The sequence below is a fragment of the Chiloscyllium plagiosum genome, unplaced genomic scaffold, assembly GCF_037043375.1.
Source record: "Chiloscyllium plagiosum isolate Xiang-an unplaced genomic scaffold, Cpla_swu_hap1 HiC_scaffold_2, whole genome shotgun sequence".
Lineage (NCBI taxonomy): Eukaryota > Metazoa > Chordata > Chondrichthyes > Orectolobiformes > Hemiscylliidae > Chiloscyllium > Chiloscyllium plagiosum.
In genome coordinates, this window is record NW_028270140.1 from 29595093 (window position 1) to 29620790 (window position 25698).

Genomic DNA, 25698 nt, shown 5'->3' on the forward strand with positions numbered 1-25698 from the left:
TTAATTGAAAGCACGAGCTTTCAGAGCGCTGCTCCTTCATCAGGTGTTGTCCTGATTAAACCTATTGGACTATAACCTGGTGTTGTGTGATTTTTAACTTAAACCAAGGAGTTGGTGGAAAAAGTTGTCTCATTCCTTAAAATATTTTTTTTCTGGAGCAAGTGCTTAGTATACAGTGGTACCTTTTCCTGGAACTTGCCATCGAAAGCACACAAACAGAGCCAACAGGTCATGAACTAGGGACAACTGTTGGACAATAACATTTTGATTGGCTCCTGACCAGTTGACCATGTATGCTGCAGAAACATCTAGCCTGGATAGAGATAGCATTAAGAATCTCTGTGTGCCTCTCTCTCTCTCTCTCTCATCTGTGTACACATATCTGAAAGACTAATAAACGCTCGCTGGCTTCTTCTCATCTTTCTCGGCAAATCGCAGTTGAAGGATGAATCAAATGCCTTGAGAAACATTGAAAGGCTGAATTCTCAACCAATGACTAAAAGAACATCAATGTGTAAAACAAATCTTGTATCAACATCAAAGAATTAAAGAAAAGAGAAGAAAAGAGAAAAGCGGCATGCTGGCTCACAGCACCTGGGACTCATGTTCAATTCCAGCCTCAGGTGACTGTCTGTGTGGAGCTTGCAAATTTTTCCTTGTCTGGTTGTTCTGGTTTCCTCCCACAGTCCAAAGATATGCAGGTTAGGTGGATTGGCCATGCTAAATTGCCCATAGTGTCCAGGAATGTGTAAATTAGGTGGATTAGCCATAGGAAGTGCAGAGTCACAGCGATAGAGTAGGGTTGGGTGGGATGCTCTTTGCAGAGTTGGTGTGGACTTGTTTGGCTGAATGGCCTGTTTCTACATTGTAGAAATTCTATGAAAACATATAATCAAATCCTGTAGTACAGAATAATGCTATCCAACTGTGTTTCTCTTTTTTATTTACTTTTACCACCCTTAATATCTTTGTATCTATCTATCTTTGTATTTGTCTGTCTGTGATAGGTAGATTTAAGAAGGGGTAGAGTTTAAGTTATAGAGAGCTATAAAATAGCAATTCATACTTTTTGTCATTGGTTTAAGACAATCTGTTTGCAATAGCCAGTTATTCTGTTGCAAAGTGCAGAAACCCAGTCAGTATTTTCTTTAAACCTGAGTTTGTTGGTCGAGAAAATTGGGAATAGCTTGACTAATTTTTATTTCAAATTTGAGATGACCCCAGGAATAGTGAGTCTTGCTTTCCAGCGTTCTATTGCAATGGGCCATGACAAATTAAATTAACTTGGGTTGTGAAATGTGAACAAAGTGTACTTTTAACTTCAGGCAATTGAGAAAGCAATTAGCACAATGCAATATATTTTACAACAAAACAGCAGGGTTTGAAAATACAAAAGCAAGTCGTAACAGAGCAGACCTGTTTCTCTCACAGCAATGCTTCCAGAAACTGCAATCTGTTAGGAGATAACCCAATAAAATTTCATATGCACATGCTGAATGCAAAAGATTATAGATTCTCGCTTGTTTACAGTGTGATAAAGGTCAAGTTCATTATCCAAGGTTACACTGCATCACCATCAGTAATAGATGGTAAGGAACTCTATTGATTATTTTAGGTAGCAAGAAGGACCCTGTAACATTGTCACCATTTTCTTTCATGCAAGACGCACAAAGCTTTTTTTTTAATGCACTTTTGGTCCAGAGAATGTTTTGTGAACCAGCAAAGAGAGTCAAACCTTGCAAAAAATGTAGGTCAGACAATCAGTTCTTCACTGACCCCAAACTGGTAGATCTCTCTCCTTTGTCAAGTGACACCAAGATTAAGGAAGGTCATAATCGCAGCAAGTAATGCTCCTCCTGCAGTAATTGATACATCATTTCTAAGAATCTGACTTTGAAGCAGTGCTTCTTCCATGATAATAAAACAGATTTACAAATGCATTTAAACTGATCACAATTTCAAAGATTACTTCACACAATGTTATGATTCTAATTTAATACATTCTTCCATAGATTGATCTAAAAGTAATACATTGTAACATGCTACTTAGACTCATTTTGAACATTTTGCTAAACAATTAAACTTTTTGAAAGGCGAGAGCATGTTTTCTTTGTTTACTGATGCATTACTTCACCATTCTTTAAACTGTTTCATCCTCTGTCTCACTCATTACACTGACCAGAAATTAAAGGACATTTGATTTCAAGGCTTGTATCAAAAATGAAGTGCTATTGCTTCATGAAGCAAGTATAGAAACAAACATTATGGGTTTACATACCCTATCATGAAGAAGTTACAATTCTACAATTATACAATTTTCAATCTTTACATATGAAACAAAAGAAGAAACATTTCTCTGACAACTTTGACAACCTAAGGATATCGCAACCCATGTGGATTAATTGCACTGAAGAAGTATGACAATCAATTTACAACAGAAACCTCCCACAATGTCTTAATGTGATAATGACAAGTAATCCATTTTTTATGATGTTAATTGAGAGATAGAAGTGTTCAGGGAACTGAAAAGAATTCATTTGCTTTTCGTTGGAATAGTAGCCATGGAAACTGTTGCATCTACCTGTGAGAGCAGAACACTGTGACATTGGAATAGCAGCCTGATTTATGGGTTCAACTTTCTGCATTGCTTTTTTTAAATATGATGGGGAGGTGCCAATGTTGGATTGCGGTGGACAAAGTTAAAAATCACACTACACCAGGTTATAGCCCAACAGGTTTATTTGGAAGTACTAGCTTTTGGACTGCTGCTCCTTACCAAATAAAGTTGAAAAGTGTGGTGCTGGAAAAACACAGCAGGCCAGGGAGCATCCAAGGAGCAGGAGAATCGACGTTTCGGGCATAAGCCCTTCTTCAGGAATGAGGCTGGTGTGCCAAGCAGGCTGAGATAAAAGCTAGGGCAGAGGGAATTTGGGGGAGGGGCGCTGGGAATACGATAGGTGGAAGGAGGTGAGGGTGAGGGTGATAGGCCGGAGGGGGCGGAGAAGATTGCAAGTCAAGAGGGCTGTGCTGAATCCGGGGGTTGGGACTGAGATAAGGTGGGGGGAGGGGAAATGAAGAAGCTGGAGAAATCTACATTCATCCCATGTGGTTGGAGGGTTCCTAAGCAGAAGATGAGGCGCTCTTCCTCCGGGCGTCGTGTGGCCAGGGTCTGGCGATGGAGGAGGCCAAGGACCTGCATGTCCTTGGCCAAGTGGGAGGGGGAGTTAAAGTGTTCAGCCACGGGGCGGTTGGGTTGGTAGGTGCGGGTGTCCCAGAGGTGTTCCCTGAAACGTTCCGCAAGTAGGTGGCCTGTCTCCCCAATGTAGAGGAGACCACATCGGGTACTCCAAAAGCTCCATTGCCTAGATGCCTATTCAAAGCTAAGGACTTCCAGATCTCACTTCCTGTCACTTCTCACTGATTGTCAAAGAACTACTGTTGTTTGTGGAAGGGGTTACATTCCTTAGATGGGCACCTTATGTGGGACATCTTTTTTAGCATGGGAATACTGATACACACCAGCAGATACACAGTCCTTGACAGAAGGTAGATCCAGTTCCAGTAGCAAGGAAACCTCAATGACAGGGATCTCCTTAATACTGCAGCCTTCATCTGCATTAATATCACATGATTATTTATGCCTGGATCACCATGAAGGACTTCAATTGGATTGTACTTTGTCTAGTACCTCCTTTCAGATCTTACCATCATGGGTGGCCCTGCCAGGAGTTGAGAACTCCTCACAGTATTGCTCTGGGATTGATAGAACACAAGCATTTCCATTGCAGCGAGGTGACAATCCATGGGAAGGTATCTAACACATGCCACTTCAGTTTTCAGTGTGTCAAGCCAGTGCAATCCCTAAGATTCTCCAAACTATGATCAAGTCATTGCAAATTTACATGACAGTAGGAAGAGTGTGTATGTTCATATGCAGAGAAAATATACATTGGTTCCTTTTGTAGTGGCTTATTCAGGCACCTTTAGGATCAATAGCTTTTTCCAGTGACATGCTCCCTGGAAACTTCACTAAAAAAGCACTGAAGGTCATTGCTGATTGGATACAATACTTGACCTCACTTACACATTTTGGAGCCAGTGTTCCCAACAATTGCTGACAGATTGCTTTCACATTGGCTGTTGGACCATAGGAACAAAATTGGAGACAATTGAATTTCTTGGCCAAGTATTGTAATAGTGTATGTCTTTTTGAAGGAAGGAAATTGAGGCCTGATACAGGACTCCTATTTAACAGATTAGAAAGGACTGATAAAACACAAAGCAAAGATCAAGGAAATTGGAAAATGAAGAAAATGAATATGAACTACTAAATTTCAATAATTTTGTGACTTTCCTCAACATATGCAGATAATTTGACCATGGTAGTGCTTTCAATATTATAATGCAATAATGTTAACGTAAAATACTCTTACGCACTTTTTTGTTACAGCAGCACTGTAACTCAGTGCCAAGGACCCAGATCAATTCCACCCTCAGCTGACTGTCTGTGTGGAGTTTACACATTCTTGCTGTGTCTGTGTTGGTTTCCTCCAAGTGCTCTGGTTTCCTCCCAAGTGCAAAGAGGTGGAGTTTAGGTGCACTGGCAATGCTAAATTGCCCTTAACGAGCAGGAATATGCATGCTAGGTGGATTAGACACAGGAAATACAGGGATATGGTAAGACGATGGGTCTGGGTGGGTTCTCTTTCGAGAATTGGTGTGGACTCGATGGGTTGAATGGCCTTCTTCTACAATATAGGGGTTGTATGATTCTCAAATGTTGTGTTGCTGCAGATTTAGGGGAGCGATTACTTGATTAACAGGAATGTCCTGCCAAATTCACCAAACTCTTGTGTTGAAAGGTAAGGATCCCTCCTCACCAGTGTTATTGATATTAATTTATTTTCTTACCAGGTTTCTCTCATTTAGCCCAAAAGTTTCAAGGTTATGAATGAGAGGGTTCTTGTGGTGCAGTGGTAGTGCACCAACCTCTGAACCAAGAGGCCCTGGTTTAAGTCCTGCCTGTTCCAGAGATGTGTAATAATATCTCTGAACAGGTTTATTAGAAAATACTTGAGGGATGTGAGTGTTGTTATTGAATCATACCGTGCAGTAGGAGGCAATTCAATCCATCATAACTGTGCTGGTCTTTTAAAGGAGCTAACTAATTAATGCCACTCCATGCACTGTTCCCCATTGCACTGCTGCAACTTCCTTCCCACTTTCAAATTATTTGTCTACTTCCCTTTTGAAAGTTACGATGAATTTTTTTTCCACTCCTCCTCTCAGCTAGCACATTCCCAATAACAACTTACTGCATAAAAAAATCTTCCCTCCTTTCTTCTTGTTGTGCCTTTGTCAATTTCCATTCTTTTAAATCTGATTCCTGACTTTCCCATCCTAATTTAGAGTTTAGTTTCATTAACTCTTATCAAAAATCTTCATGCTTTTAAACAGATCTATAAAACTCTTATCTGCTATAAGGAGAGCAATTTCAAAAATTCCTAAAGTTTCTGAAGAAAAATTATTGGTCTTGTTTGTATTGTATTCCACGTACAGAGGGCCATCAACTGTTGCACAACTGAATTGGTTCATGCTGAGCAGGATATGCAGTACAACACAGTAGTCTAAAACCACATTGAAAATAAATATTCTATTTATAAGTGCTTACTGTGCTTGGTTTGATTATTTATATCTACTGTCTAATTTACTCAACACTGTGATGGATGGGAAGTTAGATTGTAGAGTGTGGGTGGGCTAAAGAAGGCTATAAACACACAATTGTTGTTATAGTACTAGAATTATCAGAGCAGCCTCTCCATACAGATTTAATAATTGATTTGAATTCTGAAGCTATTTGGTCATTTGATCTCTGTACATTTACTCACCACTGCCAAAGTCAATGGATACAAGTTGTCTCCTCATCTCTTCTGCAACTTTATAACTGGACATTCAATGACAACCTGAAGAGGTTTTAAAAATGAATTCTGAGATCTAATTTATTTATTGGATCATTGTTTTTCTCCCCATAACAAAAAAAATTGTTGCAAATTCATTCTCAAGCTGAAGAACATAGAATAATCGTAAAATGAGTGGTTTGACGCCACACTATGAGTTTGGGTTTTTGTAGACTAGACAAAGAGATGACAAAGTCAAGAACTGACTTTCGGCTTGGACTTCAAAGTTATGCTATTTATTATACTTTCATACTAAACACTGCTCGACATGGTAATGATAGATATATCAGTTTCAGAGTTATGATTACTTTAGGTAATGAATAATCTATCTTAATCATTTGTTCATGTTCATGTTGTAGTCTGATCTGGTGTGTCCTTCAGACTCTGTAATGTACTCGTGTTTGAACTCGACCCACAGTGTGGTATTTAGGCTCAGTAATATGCTACTCCATAACATCATCATCAGATTGGTCCAGGGTCCTGATGGCCATTCACAACAAATCTCAGCTTCTATAAGTGTTTATATAATTCTACATTGAGACCAACGCCAAGACTGCCGAGGGCAATGCCATAGAAAACCTGCCAATGCACTTTCAAATGAAATTTGTTGCCTTCAATAATTCTTTGGAGATTCATGATTGCTATCTCTCTTTCTGGTTTTTGGAATCTATGAATGTCATTGACTGAAATATTTCAAAAAAGATTCAATTACATTGGGTTTTATGAATTAAATCTATGTTTGCTTTATCATCAAAGTTGATAAAGATAGCAATGAAATCTTTTTACTCTCTCTTCCCTCTTAACCATTTCAACCATGTCTTTTTGTTTGGCATCTCATTATATTCCATTTCCTGGCCTGTTATGCATGGCCATGTAATGCAAGTAAACTAAATTTATGTCCAAGTGAAACAAATGTCACCCAAAATAACAATGAGGAAGAATCCATGTGTCCAATAATGAGTCACAAAAATTCAAGTTATTTGTAGTTGCGTTAACTTCAAACAAATTAACTTCCATGCCATCACAAACTCTTGGCAAAGTTGAAGTCAATTATGACCATTTATTTGACATAATGCTGAGACAAAAATGAATACATATGTGAACAAATTCAGTCATTTAATTATTGAGCCTTTCTAAACATAGCAAATGTTTGTTGTGCCATTGGGTGGGTTCACAATTATATGTAGTTAATCAATAGTTTTTTTTTAAACCCATAAGTTTAGTCAGTTGGGTAAAAAGTCTTCACTTTGCCTTCAGAAATATTATCAGGATTTTATCTTGTCACACTCTCCTACTTGCATTCAAACAATGCCTCACCATCTGTGTTTACTTTGTCTGATGATTCACTCATAAAATGAGAAGTTCCTTCAGAGAGGAGCATCAAAAGTGAGTTATTCAATTGTATGATTGCTAATTTGGCACCAGCTGATTAAACAGTTTGTTACACATGACTAGATATATGAATCATACCTAGCCTTCCATGAGTTACATTTTAAAAAGGAGACAGATGGCAAAAGATATGCATGTTGACTTCAATATTTTCTAGCATGCTAAAATGTGCAGATATTGTCATGATCAGATACCAGGTGTGACCTCAGTGATACATGAACTAAGAATTTTTATACTGCTGGTTGGTTGACCTTTTCAAATATCGAGTGTTTCAGTTTAAAATATGATGGTTCAATCCACAGCAGTCAACTACACCTTATTACTCTGGATTGTTAGTTCAGTGATGTTACCATTGCCTTTCCAGGGGCAGCACGATGACTCAGTGGTTAGCACTGCTGCCTCACACAGCCAGGGGCCTGGGTTCGATTCTAGTCTCAGGTAACTGTCCGTGTGGAGTTGCAGATTCTCTTGTGTCTATGTGGGTTTGCTCTGGGTGTTCTAGTTTCCTCCCACAGTTCAAAGATGTGGAGGTTAGGTGGATTAGCCATGGGAAATGCAGGGTTACAGGGATGGAGTGGACCTTGGGGGGAATGCTCTTTGGAGGGGCAGTGTGGTATCAATGGGATAAATGGCCTGCTTCCACATTTTAGGGATTCTATGATTCTAGTACTCATGTTCCTAGAATGATAATACCAAGGCATGGACCAATGATCTAGAAACCTAAGTTTAAGTCCCACCACAGCATCAGTGAAATTTAAATTCGGTTGAAAGTCAAAACATGATGCTGATACCAGTAGTTGTGACAATCCTAATACCTGGATGGTTCCAAAAACCTGTGTGGTCCACTAATGGGCTTTAGGGAAGGAACTCTGCCAGCTTTGCTCAATCTGGCTTATTTGTGACTCAAGAAGCACAATGACTCTTAGCTGTCCTCTGAAATGGCCTGTAAAGCCATACAAGTGTCATATTGGACCAAAACATTAACTCCATTACTCTCTCCAAAGATTTTCCAGATCTGCGGTGCTTTTCCAGCACCTTCTGTTTTTATAGCAAACATTTCATTTGGATTGGAGAAGCCAGTTCACCACCATTTTCTGAAGGACAATTAGGAATGGGAAATAAATTCTTGGTTTACCAGTGATGTCCACATTCCATGAATTAACTTTTAATAATTCCTTTAGGCTTAATAATATACTATTATTCAGAACTCAGAAAAAATAGTAAATGAATTTTCAAAACTGTACTGTTTTCTCTGAAAAAACTGTTTCCATCTCTTAGGAACCTTTTTGCATTTAGATAAACCATCACACTTGGGGGAGTGTGGTCAAGGTAAGTTTCTGAATCTTTGCCTTTCTACATATTTTCTAAGTTGGGTTATGTGTCCTAATACGAGAGTTAACATATATGACAACCAACATGGTAATAGAGAAACTGGAATTTACTTCCCCATTTAAGTATCTACTCATGGTTAGATGTAGATCTCTTACCCATTCTATCCTAGTATTGTATACAGTCTGTCAGCTCAGTTAGTTTTGTCTCAGTGGATATTCAGTCCAATTCATGTTCTTCTTTCTTTTGTGGTTCAATGGGAAAAATCAAGAAGTGCTGCACACTTGAATTAACCCTGCAAATGAATTTATTGTATTTTCATTTTTCTCTCTGTTTCCTGCAAAAATACATCTGAAATTCACTCTGGACCTGCCTAGAGTCTATCTCAAAGGTAGGTAGAGTCCCTGTAATGCTCATACAAGCATTGTCATTTTATTCTATGACATGGGGCATAGACTAGATTAATACTATTCTGTTCCATTGTAAACAGCTTTTCCATTATTGGAGAAAAGTAGCAAGAATGCACTTTCATGTTCAAACTCTGTTCAGCTTCTGTGTTTGTGTAACTTCAGTTTATGTGCAGAATTTACAACAGGAAGATCAAAAGGTCAAGTTAATTGAATACTTAAAAGTTCAGATTCTTGAAGATGTAGGATGTATTCACATCTCACAGAAGGAAGTCAGTCAGCCCTATATGTCTGCACAAATCTTTGAAAGAACTATCCAGTTATTCCCCATTATCCCTGCTCTTTCCTCCATGGTGCTGTCAATAGAACATTGCATTATACTGGTAGGCAATTAATCCCAAAAATATATCCTCTAACATATTGGTGCAAGGGGACATGCTTTGACTAGATTCTTTCAATACAGTTTTGTAGACTGATAAAATTGACCTTAACTTGTCTCAGTCCATATTAGATAGTTTGAACCTAGTTGATATTGGGGATTATAATATGGTATGAACTATTCAGCCCACTGTGCCAACTTATTGAAAAATCATTCAAACAGTTGCAAAACTTTTGCAATTTATTTTTGCAATTTATTATGTGCAATTTATTTTTCTTTTCAAGTGTTTATCCAAAAGTCACTACTGCTTTCAGGAAGTTATTCTAGATCACAATTCATTGCAATAAAAAAAAACTCCACATCTTCCCTCTGGTTGTTTTGTTGTGTGTTCGAGTTGTCAACTGTCCTTCAACTGGAAACAATTTCTTCTTATTTAATTTGTTGAAACCCTTCATATTTTTTCTCACCTCCCTTAATCTTACCTGTAGGACTGTAACCTGGTGTTACGTGGTTTTTAACTTTGTCCACCCCAATCAAACACCAGCACCTCCACATCACTGTTTTAAAGAAAGTAATCCCAGTTTCTCCAGTCCTTCCACATAACTAAAGTGTATCATCCCTGAAATAATCCCAATAAATCTCCTTTGCACCTTTAACAAATTGTAGAGTTAGGTCCCTGCAAATCCATCTGCCATCCAATGTAGATTGATACATCCTATCCCTCTTGAAGACTATAGAAAATCGATTTGTTTTCCTTCCAGTATCAAATTACTTTATTATTCTGAATACCAGCAATTTCTGCCATTGCCAATAGAAGCAATTCAAGCAGGAGATACTAAACAGCTTTAAATGACTGTAATTTGAGTTAATGTGGAAGAAACCAAGACTATTTGGAGCAACTACAACCATCATTTTAGGATGCGACTATATTCCTAACATATTGACGTAGAGTTTCAATGTGGTAAACTTTGCATAATCAATTATTGAATGTGTTAATCAGATATAAAATTCATGTGTATACACAGCAAGGTAAAGAGTCATTCCATTCAATTACCTATCATAATACAAATAAAACATTTGCAAGCCCTCATGAAGTTTAAGTTAATGGAAAACATGAGGAACTTCTTAAAATCATAACTAAAACAAGAGAAGATCATTGTGGCCAGTCATATCATCTCAGAACATTGGTGGTGGAGTTATCCCAGGAGTTCCTGAAAGGCAACTATATTCAGCTGTTCCATCAATGAGGACATCATTTTTTTTCCTTCATGGTATGGTCAGAAGTGGGGATGTTTGTTGATAATTGCAAAGTGTTCAGGGACCTCTGCGCTATTAAAATCTCCACAGATACTGAAGCAGTTCTTGTGCACATGCAGAAAGGCCGGATGACATTCACACTTATGTAGTACAAATGTTAGTTTTACTGATCAGTCTAAGTTTGAAGTAATGACTATCCCCAACAAGTCAGAATCTAACCATCTCCCCATGGCATTCAATAGCACTAGCATTGTTGAGTCATCACTATTACCATCACTAGGGTTGCCATTGACCAGGAAATTAACTAGACCAGCCAAATAAATACTGTAATGATAACAGTAAATCAGAAACTGAGTAACCCACCAAACTCCTGATTCCACAAAGCCTGTTCCCCAGTTAATGTGAGATGGTGAATATACTTGTGATTTTCCATTAACATATGCTATTTATGTTCGGTCCAGAAACATAAGGACAAGACATGGTTACGTAGTACCAAAGAACTCATTGAACTTTCAAAGTAGCACCTGGTATCTACATAGGTACACTGCAATCACAGCCAATTGCAACTCTGGGCTCAAATTCTAGAAGTACTGTGGCACACTTTCTTCAGCTGCATGCCATGCTGCAAGAGGACAGAAAGGTGGAGACCGAAAACTTGATGTCATTATGGCATGTACCACGGTACAGTGATGATACTAAAATCATACCCCCAGTTCAAATTAAGTCTATACTAAACGGACAGTTCTTTTCTATTCCCAATATTGATGCCAGAGAACACTTCTATCCACACCACTCCTCCTGCCTTGTCCTAACATCCCCAATCTTCTTAGCCCTAAGGACAATTTCTATGTGACTTTGGTAGTAATCTACAGTTTATGACCGTTGATCTATTTTTCTTTAGTTCAGTTCCTAGTTCCTATTAATTTCCAAACAAGGCTTCTTGCCTTCTCTACGTTATCTTGTTAGACTGAACATGTAACAATAACGGCTGTATTCCAACAACCAGCAACACCTCACCTCCAGCCACCCATCTCTCCCCAATATCCTTTCAAGTTTATTTGTGAAACCCCTTATCTTGGTTTCAGACAGACAAAAAACTGAGTAAAAATCTTAATCTTAATTACTAAAAATGGTATCTGTCTTCAAAGTTATTGAATCCTCATTTAACAACCATTTCATGCTTCCTGTTCTTCTCCCCTTTGGATAGCATCTTGCTCTAAAGTGGCCTGGTCCCTTTTCTGGCTACCCTTCTGGTAGTCTTTCTGCTTACCATCACAGGTAACAAGTGCACATTCCTTATTGATCAGATTAGATTACTTGCAGTGTGGAAACAGGCCCTTCGGACCAACAAGTCCACACCGACCCGCTGAAGCGCAACCCACCCAGACCCATTCCCTTACATTTACCCCTTCACCTAACACTACGGGCAATTTAGCATGGCCAATTCACCTAACCTGCACATTTTTTGATTGTGGGAGGAAACTGGAGCACTCGGAGGAAACCCACGCAGACACGGGGAGAATGTGCAAACTCCACACAGAGAGTCGCCTGAGGCGGGAATTGAACCCGGGCGTTGTGAGGCAGCAGTGCTAACCACTATGCCACCGTGCCGCCCACTTCCCGCAAATTTTAATTCTCTATCTCACTTGTGGTCCGCAGTCTCTGAAGGGTTTTAGTCACACCATTCCTGTTCTGAACCTGTGCCTCAGTGAAAAAATCTATAGGCCAGATGTTGCCCACTGCCTCACATGTGTCAGAATGCCTCCAACTCAATGATACTGAGTTTGAGAGATTTGAGACCGAGATAGGTATTGTAGATGTGTTCACTCTGTACAGTCTTGTTGTAGACAAACACACACTTCAAACTGTCCAGAATACCTTACACTGTCATAACATAGTCTAGATTATTTACATCTACTTTTTAGTTTGTTGTGAGTTTTTGTTTTCTACACACTAACTTGCAAAAGAACCAAAGCACAGGAAAAGCTTCAAGTATTTACTGCCTAAAGATTATTTGTGATTTTCTAGCAATTGATACAATTGAGTGGCTTGCTAGGCCATTTCAGAGGCCAGTTGAGAGTCAACCACATCGTTGTGGTTCCATCTAGAATTTATTAAACATTCCTTAGACTTCTGAGTGAGATAGACAATCCCTGGTTCAGAACTTCCATCTAGAGAGACAAGGGCAGCAGGTACTTGGGAACACCACCACATGCAAGTTCCCCTCCAAGACACTCAGCACCCTGAGTTGGAATATACCACTGTTCCTTCATGGTCATTGGGTCAAACTTCTGGAATTTCCTCCCTACCAGCATTGTAGATCAACCCACAGCAAGTGGACTGCAGCAATTCAAAAAGGCAGCTCACCACCACCCTGTCAAGGGCAAATAGGGATGGGCTATCAATGCTGGCCAGCCAAAAATGCCCAACTTCCACGAATGAATTAAAAATAATTATTTAACTCTCGCAATTGTTGGAGGAATACCAGCTCCTTATTCCTTCTCTGCATCAAATTCTCAACTTGTACATTTTGTGATGAACTTTGATTAACTCTGTTCTTTGGCAAGCTCTGATGCTAAAAAAGCATATTGTAAGAATGTCAGACAAGTCACAAGGTTCTGTGCAACTTCTGATCAGGGTTACAGAGTTCATTCAAATGCTCCTTATACTAATGTTTCAAGGAACACAAACATATGATTAAAGGCACAAAGCAAAGTTCCAGCCCAAATCTGTCAATACCATTCTGATTCCTAAAAGTTTAGTTACACTAAACAAATATGGTTTCCAGAGTAAGAAAGTAGTTTGCTCTACAAAGGCACCATAAGGTTAAGCTAGCTGTCAAAGGACAATCAGCACATGTCTCAAACACCCCAATAATGTTCAGGGTTTGGATGTATCAGTTTTGCTATGTCATTGCATTTTATTCTAATGCAAAATTGAAATAATCTCATACATGTACTTTAGTGAATGAGCAACTTGAGAAAATTCTTAAAGTGCTTCATGTAAGTTCTGAACCAGGGATTGTCTGTCTCACTCAGAAGTCTAAGGAATGTTTAATAAATTCTGTTGTTGCGCTTGCTGAGTTAATGCTGTGATACAATGAGAATCAGGTAAATCAGGATAATGTGGTGGATTAGATGCCTCTGGCATCAGTGTGTGAGAAAAAAAAACACTCTAGAATGAGCATGTGAAGAGAGATGTCTTGGACACTGACAGCTGTGTTTGAGAAACTATTATGTACAGAGGTAAATAAAGGAGTGTCACCATATTGTACATATAAGGTGTTGAATAGTCTTACTTAATGATAAGGAACAAATAGCTGCAGGGATGGTGCGTGTGCAGGAACCAAAAACCTTGAGATAATCCAGACAATTTTTCTTAATGGCGAGGCAGTGCTATTGGCTTAAAACACAAGATCAAGCATGGTGGGAACTGTAAACCATGTGATATCTCCTCTGAACCACAGATTTTTCAAAGGCAATGTCTGGAATCCTGAGAGGGAAACAGGGATCTATTTGTCATATGGAAGACATCCTAGTGCATGATAAAATGAAAAAGGAACACGAGCAAGGGGTCAAGGATGTTGCTAAAAGCATGATTGAATGCAGATCTTAAACAAACTGAGAAGTGCCAATGCTGCAGAACAATGATTACATTTTGAGGACACATTATCCAAAAACAAGGTATTACAATAGGTTCAAAGAAGACAAGTCATCAGTGAGTAAACGGCACTGACGTGTGTAAGTGAGGTACAGTACTTCTTAGTCATGGCGAATCAAGTGGAAAAGTTCATCCCCAATTTAGTTAGACTTAGTCAACCCATAAGAAAATTCTTGAAATAGGGCCTGCAAAGGTATTGGAGTCTGGAACAGCCTGACGTTTTAGAAAGGATTAAAGAGATGTTACTTTCCACTGATGTTTTGGTACATTACAGACCCAGACTTGTTTCCTGTAGTAGCTGCAGATGTATCTTTCACAGGTCTAGGAGCAGTCCTTATTAAAGTGAAAGCTGATGAAACATGAAAAATGGTCTATTTTACATTGACAACTTTCACAGCGGTTGAACTGAAGTATACAGTCATAGATAAGGAATCGTTACCAGTTACATAAGGATGTGAAAGTTTGTGTACTACATCATGGGAATGAAATTCTGGGTCAAGATGGAGCATAAGCTATTGATAATATTATTAGAATGGAGATATATCTAAACAATGCCTCAATGCAGTCCCAAGATCCAGGCATGGGCTGTTGAAATACAACTTTTGGTAAAGCTTATATTCCAGACAAAACAAACGTATTGGCTAATACACTCTTGAAGGCAGATGAAAGAGAAGGAGAGATTTGATATTTGGAGAAGTACAGTCCTGTTCTATGGCTATAATCAACACTTTACCTGTAACTGAGGGCAGAGAAATACATTCAACTCAAAAACCTGACAAGGAATGTACAAAGGTTAGGCAACTCTACCTGCATGAGTGGTTGCAATATAATGCAATAGACCATGTGCTGAAAAGGTGCCATGAGCAAAAACAACACTTGGCAACAGTGGAAGACCTATTGATGTAACAACATAGAATTTTTATGCCGAACTCGATGCAAAGAGAAGTGCTACAGAAACTCCAGCTGGTCATTTGGGCATAACACTATGCAGAACAAGAGCATAATAATTAGTGAGATGGCCACACATTACTAAAGGCATAAATGGTTACATTTTCTCAACCCAAACAGGTACCATACAGAACTAAGGGTCAACTGAATCAATGATTTTATCAAGTTTCCACAAAGGTCATATGAAAGGCTAGCAATGGATTTTTAAAAAAATTATTGAGAAAGTGTATTTAGTCCCAATCAACTATTACTTAAGATGAATTGAAGGGGAAAGATTGCATTCAACTACAACAGTCTCAGCAATCAGGGACCTGAAAAAGACTTTTGTGATACTGTTTTCTGGAAAATTAGTATTGGAGAATAGTTGTCAATTTACAAATGAGAATTTCAAGATGTATTATTTGAATAAAAATTCTCCACTCCATCCTCAATTGAACAGAGAGACAAGAAGACCAGTTAAGTAACACATTGATACATAAGAATCCATGCTTGGAATTAGCTCAACTCAGTTACAGAGCAACACAGTTGAATAATGGACACTCACCAGCAGAATTACTAATGGGATGGAGGTTAAATACAGATGTACTGGTTTTAGAAAAAAGTCTCATGCCAAACATATCCTTCCAAGACCATGCGAAGGAAAATAACTTGCAAAAAGTGACAGTAAAAGTAACAGAAGTTCTACCACACAAGTTATGGGACAAAACTCTATCAACTTTTAAAACCAGGGCTGAAACTCTGATTAAGGGACAGGAAAATAGAAGTCACAGTCATCCCGTTTATTTAAAAAGGGAAAGAAACATATAAAACCACATAGGTAACTATAGATACCAGTCAGCAATCTGTTATTGTAAAAATATTAGAGTCTAGTATAAAGAATGTAGTAGCAGAGCATTGATAAATAGTATTATAAGCAAGCAAAGTTAGCATAGCATCATGACAGGGAAACGTTACCTGACAAATTTATAAGAATCCTTTTGGGAAGTATAATGAAAGATAGGTAAAGGCAAGCCATAGCTCTAATATATTTGAATTTCCAAAAAACATTCAATAAGGTACTGCACGTAAGGCTACTTAATACAACATAAGCCCATGGTAGTTGAAGTAGTATATTTGCATGGATAGAGTATTATCGAAGTAATTGGGGTCATTTTCAGGATGACAACCTGTAACTGGTGGAGTGCTACAGAGATCAGTGCTAGGATTGCAATTATTTACAATATATATTAATGACTTGTATGAGAGAAGTAAATGCACTATCGTCAAGTTTGTGAAAGATGCAAGAATAAGTGGGAAGACAAGTGGTGAGGATGACACAAAGAGTCTGTAGAAAAATATAAACAGAATAAGTGAGTGCGTAAAAAACATTGACAGATGGAATATGATGTGGGAATACATAAGGTTTAGCACATTGGCAAGAAGAAGAGAGGAACTGAATATTACTTAAGTAGGGAAAGACTGCAGAAAGCTACAGAGCAGAGGGATTTGGAGGTTCTTAAGCATGAATTACAAAAAGCTAGCATACATGTTCAGCAGGTAATAGGGAAGGCAAATGGAATGTTGACTCTTATTTCAAAGAGAATGGAGTATAAAATTAGGGTGGTCTTACAAAAATGACATAAAGCACCAATCAAATCACACCTAGAATACTGTGACCAGTTTTGGCCCCTTATCTAAGGAAAGGTATACTAGCATTGGAGGTAGTCTGGAGAAGGTTCAGTGGGTTTATCCCAGGTATGGATATATTTCCTTGTGAGGTGGGATTGAGTAGATTGGACATGTACTCTTTGGTGTTTAGAACAATGAGGGTCAAATTTATTGAAACTTATGTGATTCTCAGGGTTGAAGGTGAGAGGTTTTTTTTCCACGTGTGACTCACTAGGACTAGGGGGCACAATGTCAGAGTATAGGAGTTGCCCATTTAAGAAGAGATATTTCTTCTCTTTAAGGATGGTGAATCTGTGGAATTCTTTACCACAGAAGACTGAGACTTAATGGGTCATTAAGTATATTGAAGGGTGAGACAAACAGTATTTTAATCAGTAAGAGAATGAAGTATTATGAGGATAAGACAAGAAAGTCAAGTTGAAACTTTATAAATTAGCCATGACCTCGTTTCATAGCGCACCAGATGCAATGGACTAAATGGCCTACTTTTGCTCTTGTGTCTTATGGATTTATGGCTTTATGGGTATTAGAAATTTACGGTATAAGAAAGCGTTAAGAAAGTTGAGCTCATTTTACTTGGATAAAAATGGCTTTAATATAATGCTTTTAGGAAATCACATTGACCAAAATAATTTCTTGAAATGGTGACAGCTTGATTTACACTTGTATATAAATGCAGCATCAACATATTTCTGGGATTGGTTCAGACTTTGTCAATCAAAAATTGGTGAATTCAGGCAGTAAGGTATCTTGAAAGGCAACAAATTGAACTTGTTAAGTCAAATATCCATGTCTGTATTGTAGATTCTATGCATATGTCATTTGGATGCATTTCATGGTCAATAATTTCATAAAAGATGCAATGAGAAGACAGAGTTGAGCTTGACTTGACCTGCTTGTTAAACTGTCTTGGTGAGATAATTGTAAGGTTGTTCTTATAGTTGACTGTACATGTAACATAACTGTACATATAAGCTTCGAATGGCACAGTGGGGAAGGTGAACCTTCAGCCCATCATATCTTCTCTGATTCAAGTATGTCTATCCCACAATGTTTAGTCCATTAAATTTAACTGATACAAATTGCTGAGTTCCTGGCTTGTGTTCCAACTAGATGATGTTCTCTATAGATAGTACAAATCAATGATGCGATTTGTTTCTGGAAGGCACCACAGAAATTAGATGAAAGCAACTTTTAAAGGAAGACAAAATAACATTCTACTTATCAATAATAGAGCATTTGGTCCAACTATTTACACTCCACATTAGCTTCCTCCCACTTGATTTCCTTCATCTCAGCCTGTCAGCTTGTTCCTTTATCATGGTCCATTCTCTATGTTTGATTGGAATTATACCTCAAAATATTTTAGAAGAAGGTTTGTGGATTTGTGTTGTATTTAGAAATTATCAGTTGCTTGGTTTAATTTTCACCATTTCCCCCAAATTCAACCCTTTGCCAAAACTGCCAAGAAGGAATATAGTCTTACCCTATGTTACATGATGTGCATTTAACATTAGCTACTTAGTAGTGACTCTAGTTCCATTTCTCTTCTACATTACTATTTGAGCCGTACCTGAATTTAACTTGAAGTTGAATCAGTTGTTTCTATTTGTGAGGCTAGGTTAATTTTCCTGGAGCAGTACTATGGTCAGAAATTCAGATTCTGTACCAATGTATCAGAGAATTGTTGTAGTAACATATGAAAACTTCCTTTCCTCAAAGAACATGTATTGTTTTATGAATTGTAATCATCATTGAAAATAAGTTCCCAATTTCTTTTAAAGCTGTCAAAATACAAGCATATGTTACTATAGCAACTGGAAAATTGAACTGTGACATTAAAAAAAAGGCTATAAGCACATAAACCTCCTAAACATTTCTTATCTTAGATCTGGCATATAATACAAATATCCAGCTGTTAGTATTACGATTTAATAAGTAATTGGACACCAGTGAGTGAAGTTCTGCACATTCTTGGGGCCATTCTCTGAACTCCTCTAATTCTGGTCCCTTGCACATCCTTAATTTTAATTATCTATCTTTGGTAGCCATGATTTCAGCAGCTTAGGTCATAAACACTGGAATTCTCTATCTAAATCTCCCCACCTCTCTCCTCCTTTGAAATACTTCTTAAAACCTGCACTTCACACAAGCCCTTAAGCCACCACAACATTTTTATATGGTTCGGTGTCAAAATTTGTCTAATAAACTGTTGTGAAAGGCCTTGGGACCTTTTACTGTTCTAAAAATGCAATATAAATGCTGTTATTGCAGGTGTTGAATTTTATTTTACTAACTGGAGACTATTGTACAGGTGGCAGGAAACCTCAGGGATATCAACTCTGTAAAACTTGTAAAGCTAGCATTGTTGAGTCCTCAGCTTGATTCTGTGCAAGTTGGTGGGTTTTAATAGGTTTAATATTGATTCAGGTTGTCATCTGTGAATTGCACCTCAGCAAATGGTGAGTTTTCATACCTATTTTTTAGCACTGCGCTTGCTGGTCAAAGTTTAACATTGAACAATAACCGATCATACAGTGAGCTTTCTGCTCACATGAAATAATTAAAAGCATAATCGGGGGTTCTGATGAGATCAGCTAAACTGCCTACGGACTTTGCTTAAAAGTTACATAACTTGCATTAACAATTCAGCTGGTCTGAAGGCATTGCAAAATGCAACCACTTCCTGAAAGTAATTACTTACCATCTACTTCAATCCAATTTTGGCAGGTTAGCATCAGTTGCATTAGACATAGACATAAAGTAAGCATTGCTATTTTGTCTTGCTCTTCCTTCCTACTTTCCAACAATGATTATACTTTAAAAAGTACTCCATTGACTGTAAACTATTTTAGGATTTCAAGAGATATTACTAGGTATTACATATATGCATGACTTTCTTGTCTTTGTTATTACTGTCTGCCCTGACTATGTATTGGTAGGAGCTGAACTTCCTTTCATCAATGCAAAATTGGGTTTGGAAAACTGAATGCTCCAATAACTTACAAAAAAAGGTAAAACAATATTGCAGAGTGTACTCCAGCTTTGCTGATAAGCTTCAGTGATGCCCATCATTATTGGTAAAATAGCACCAATTCCAACTGAAAATAAGATTTATGGGGCTAAACTGTTGGAATAGCAATGGGAACTGAATAAAATCATGCTGAAACTGTTAAACTGTTTATAAGAGAACATTGGTTGGGCTTTACATTTTGAAATGCTAGAGAACAACACACTGAGTATGAGAATAATTTAAATATCTTTTAGAAATGTGACTGATGGCATTCTTCATATCTACTATTAACACAGCCTGCAAAATAATATCAGAGTTGTGGTATATTTATGCCCAAGACCAAATATATTCTATATGGGAATTAGCTGAACACCAATAAATGGCTTGCATTTTCAATTTTTGTGATTCAATTGGCTAAAGTTGAATTGTTTGTCTTGAAATAAACTAAGTTCTTGAATTTGATTTCAAGTCTTTAAACATTCGCCCCACTCATCTTTGCCCTTAATATATGAAGTCATCACATGTCCGATGAAAGCCTGTTATTATAACTATATATGAATGCTCATTTCAATATCTTGCTTTCAGACACAAAATAAACATTCATATAAAAAGGTAAATCTGTGTTACATGGCCATTCGAGTTATATAAACAAAATCTATTTCATCCCTTATGTAGCATGGTTAAAATATAAATATCAGACCTGTCACAATTCCAGATTTTATGATGCAATGACTTGAAAGGAGACCCAGGACATGAGACTTGTATTCCTGATGAGACACTTCACAAGCAATATTAGATTCATGAACAGCCAGGATGACTTAGTCTTGCCACATGACACTAACTTGTAGATGTTAGTTTTTCAGACATAATGACCAAGAGTTTATTTCCATAACTTCCCTATCAAAGTTCCTACTCAAGCACACACACAACCAATAGACAACTGTAAATGACTAACTGCACAGGATACGTTATCAGTGCATTGCATTCTGACTAAACTTTTATGTATCCGGATACAGAATAGAGCAAGGTTAGTCAAGATAAGGCAACACACTAAGGTCTTGCATTTTTATTATCAATCACATCGCAATATTAAGAGTATTTACAATCTGCACGGGCATAAAGGGAGACTTTAGACATTTTTAAAATGTTTTTTACTTTGCACCAGCAATAATTAAAAGAAGCATTGACCTTAATGGTATATTCTAATAATCAGGGAAATCAGTGTGGAAAGTTATATATTTTACTTAGGTACTTTTATTTTGAGGGAGTGTTGTATACATGACCTATGGGACTTTCCTACTGAGTACTTCATTTTCAAATGTAGTGTGTTCCAAATTCCTTCAGCATTTTAGACTAATATTTTCATTGCTCCTTAACTTTACTCATGGACGAAACACCCCAATCCTCACAAACTGAAAACCAATACCCGCTTATAACATGACACATATATCGGGTGTTAGAACAAATGGAATGGGCTTCACTTATGAATTGACATTTAAGAATGGCAATTAGATACGACTAACCGTTTCATGATAGTATTACAGAGGAACCTCGATTATCCGGCATCGATTATCCGAATATCGGATTATCCGGCAAGATCGCAAGGTCCTGATGCTCGGCCAAACTATGTAATCCAGCATTCAATTATCCAGAATTCGATTAACTGAACTAGATACTCCCCGGTGTCCTTCGGATAACTGAGGCTCCTCTGTACATGGTTACTAAAAATGAAAGGGATCAAGAAGGGCGATAAATCAAGATACGGCCATCCAAACGTACAAGTTAGAAGTAGGTTTTGGCCATTCAGCTCCTTGAGCTTGATCCCCCATTTCTTAAGATCAAGGCTGACGTGACTGTGGCCTCAAATCCCCATTCCTGCCTGGCTCTAATGACCTTGTGTCCCTGGTTAGTAAAGATACAAACGATAGGACAAATGGTTTTACATATTAATTCATTGTGATCTGGATGACAGAAGCAATTAAATCATAACTTTCAAAAGGGAATTGGATAGAAATGCATATGGAATTGTTGTAAGGCTGTGGGGAGAAAGATGGATTATGCGACCTATTGAATTTGCTTTTCAAAGATATGGCACTGGTACAGTGGACATTATCATCTCCTTCAGTGCTGTAGCTTTCCAGCATTCCAGATGTTGCAATATCCCTCTTCGGACATTCACTGCTCACTACAAAAGGTTGAAGAGCCAAGGGGAGTTTCACTGTTTAATTAACTTCAGTGGTCTAAAAGCACACCTGGGTACTCTACTTTCCCACCTCACCCCAGTTGGATAAGCAGTAAATCCCAGCCACTTGCTCCCAAACACAAGAGGATCATTTTAACAAAGCAAGAACATAAATTGGCCTTCAGGACTGAAATGGAACACATATCTGCCCCTTAACAAGGTGTAATCCTTCTCTTCTCCAGAGCCACTGCAATATGAGAATATAGGAGGCATGGTTAGAAAGTTTGCGGATTACACCAAAATATAGTGGACAATGAAGAAGCTTATCTAAGAATACAAATAGACCTTGATCAATTGGGTAGTTGGGTTGAGGAGTGGCAGATAGAGTTTAATTTGGAATGCAAGGGTAGGATTTACACAATTAATGGTAGGGCCCTGCATGATGTTGTAGAAAAGACAGACCTAAGGGTTCAGGTACATAATTCTTTGAAATTTGGTTCACGGGCAGACTGGGTGATGAAGAAGGCATTTAGCATGCTTGCTTTCATTGCTCAGACTTTTGAGTATAGAAGTTGGGAATCACGTTGAGGTTGTCGAGGATTTGGTAAGGCCTCTTCAAGAATACAGTGTGCAGTTCTGGTCGCCCTGTTATAGGAAGGATATCATTAAATTGGAGAGGGCTCAGAAAAGAGTTACCAGGATGTTGTTGGGAACGGACGGTGTGAGCTATAAAAATAGGCTGGGACGTTTTTCACTGGATCAAAGGAGGTTGAGGGATGACCGTAGAGTTTTATAAAATCATGAGGGGCATAGATACGGTGAATAGCAAGAGTCTTTTCCCCGGGGCGGGGAGTTCAAAACTAGGGGGCATATTTTTAAGATAAGAGGAGAAAGTTTTAAAAGGGACATGAGGGGCAACTTTTATCCAGAGTGTGGTTTGTATGAGGAATTAACTGCCAGAGGAAGTTACCACATTTAAAAGACATTTGGATAAGGACACACTAGGAAAGGTTTGGAGGGATAGGGGCCAAATGCAGGCAGGTGGGTCTCATTCAGTTTGGGAACATGGTCAACGTGGACTAGTTGGACCGATGCGTCTGTTTTGTGCTGTGTGACTCCATGACTCTATAATCATGGAATTATAGACAGCACAGAGGATCCTTTCAATGCGTTGATTCAGTGCTTGCTCACTTGAAGACCAATCCAGTTAGTGTCTCTCCCCACTCTCTTAATTTGTATCCTTACTATTTATGTCTTGTTCAAATAATTACAGTATTTAGTTCCATTTATAAAGCTTTCATTGAACTGGTATCCACTGCCCTATCACTATCTAGTCAATGAGTTTTTCATGTCACTTTTGGTTCTTTTGCTGTTCACCTTAAACCTGATGAAAAGTCATCTAGAGTTGAAACTTTAGCTTGCTCTCTCTCCATGGATGCTACCTGACCCGCTATGGTTTCCTCCGGGTGCTCCGGTTTCCTCCCACAATCCAAAGATGTGCAGGTTAGGTGAATTGGCCATGCGAAATTGTCCATAGTATTCAGGGATTAGATTAGATTAGATTAGATTACCTACAGTGTGGAAACAGACCTTTCGGCCCAACCAGTCCACACCAATCCTCCAAAGAGTAACCCACCCAGACTCATTTCCCTCTGACTAATGCACCTAACACTATGGGCAATTTAGCATGGCCAATTCACCTGACCTGCACACCTTTGGACTGTGGGAGGAAATCGGAGCACCCGTGTGTACGTTACGTATATTAGTCTGGGGCAAATACAGGAGAATGGGTCTGGGTGGATTATTCTTTGGAGGGTTGGTGTGGACTAGTTGGGCCGAAGGGCCTGTTTCCACACTGTAGTGATTCTATATCTATATCTCCAGCATTTGTTGTTTTAAGTACAGATTCCAGCATCTGCAATAGTTTGCTCTTACCTTAAATCCTTGCCCTGGCCTTTCATGGAAGCAGCTCCTCTTTAATTATTTTACTTCAACTCTACTTGGTATTAAATATCCTGAATAAATCTCTCTTTGACTTACCCTGCACTAAAGAGAACAACTTCAGCTTCTCTAGTCTATCAGTACAATTGTAGTTCGTCATTCCTGAACAAATCTAGTAAATAAAGATGTAGATTACAAAAGCAATGAAGTTATGTTAAAGCTGAATAAAACACTAATTTAGCCTCAACTCAAGTATAGGGCATACTTTTGTAGGGGTCTAAGTGATCTGGGCTGGGAGATTTGTGACAGGATCAGGTGAGAAATATAGCAAGATTATCTCAATGGTAGGAGCAACTTGCTGCATCTTTTATGCTTTTGAAAAGCAGTGCAGTGAATTTCTCACTGGACAGCAATGCACAACCAACTAAGGGAGATGCTTGATTTTGTTAACAATTGTTCCCAACCAGCCTACCCTACTAATATTCAGTTTCCTATCTTACCAAATGCGCCAATAAGCTAGAAGTTGAGAAAGCTTAACGAGGAAACCATTATCATGGTGGACAGTGATTACAGCTCATTCCTGGTTCCATAGGGCCTCCATTTCTAAGGCTAAACAGCATCTCATAGCATATAGATCTGGCAGCATCTGTGGAGAGAAATCAGAGTTAATGTTTTGATTTGATGACCCTTCCTCAGAATTCAGTTGAAATGACCCAAAATATTAACTCTGATTTCTCTTCACAGATGCCGCCAGACCTGCTGACCTTTTCCAGTAATTTCTATTTTTGTTTCTGATTTACAGCCTCTGCAGTTCTTTCGATTTTTATCTCATAGAATAATCCCTGGAAATCAGACACACTGACTCCTCAGCCATGGCCATCGACATCCAGCATTTGCAACCCCTCACTACCACCATGGCATCTCTCTGAGTTACTCACAAGTCATTCAGGAAATGCAGGCCTGTATTGCAGGGTGCATTGGCATCGAGCATTGAAAGGCTGAAGAAGGGATATTTTGCACATTGGGACAAACATCCAGCTCATAGATTGGACCAGGCTGTATCTCAAGACTGTTCTGCTGGTGCTAACTCATTTAGCACCCCTGTGTATTATCACAGCATCCATGACTTGCCATGCTCTGACTGTTGACACCTGATTCAAAGCCTTTTGGTACTATTGTATTGACTTACTATTTAGCACAGGCTGTTTGTCATGCTGTCAGAGCTCTAATACCCATGGCATATGCAGGCTGCACGACAAACATACTGCACATTCGTTCAACAAAATTATCATGTTGGAAAGTGAGTGGGTACTAGTCCGCAAGGCAGTCAAGGGTGGGGTGAGGCAGATGCACTATCTCCGCCCATGCCCTCCACCTCATCCATGGCTTTTGTTTCCCCAGCCCTTAATGCCTCATCTTCACAATTGACATCCAGTCCCTGTACAGGTCCATCCGCCATGGTAAAGGCCTCCAAGCCTTCTGTTTCTTCATTTCCCGCCGATCCAACCAGTATCCCTCCACCAATACATTCATTCAATTGACTGAAGAAGTCCTCACTCTCAGCAACT

General features: G+C 38.6%; 1 long non-coding RNA gene across 1 annotated transcript in view; it reads right to left on the bottom strand.

Moving 5' to 3' along the window:
- The window catches only part of LOC148151840 (uncharacterized), a 140515-nt gene extending 118840 nt beyond the window's left edge, over positions 1-21675 (bottom strand). The window contains exon 1 of the long non-coding RNA XR_015758979.1: positions 21531-21675. This is a non-coding gene — a long non-coding RNA (uncharacterized LOC148151840). The remainder of the gene's footprint in view (positions 1-21530) is intronic.
- Between the last annotated feature and the right edge of the window lie 4023 nt (positions 21676-25698).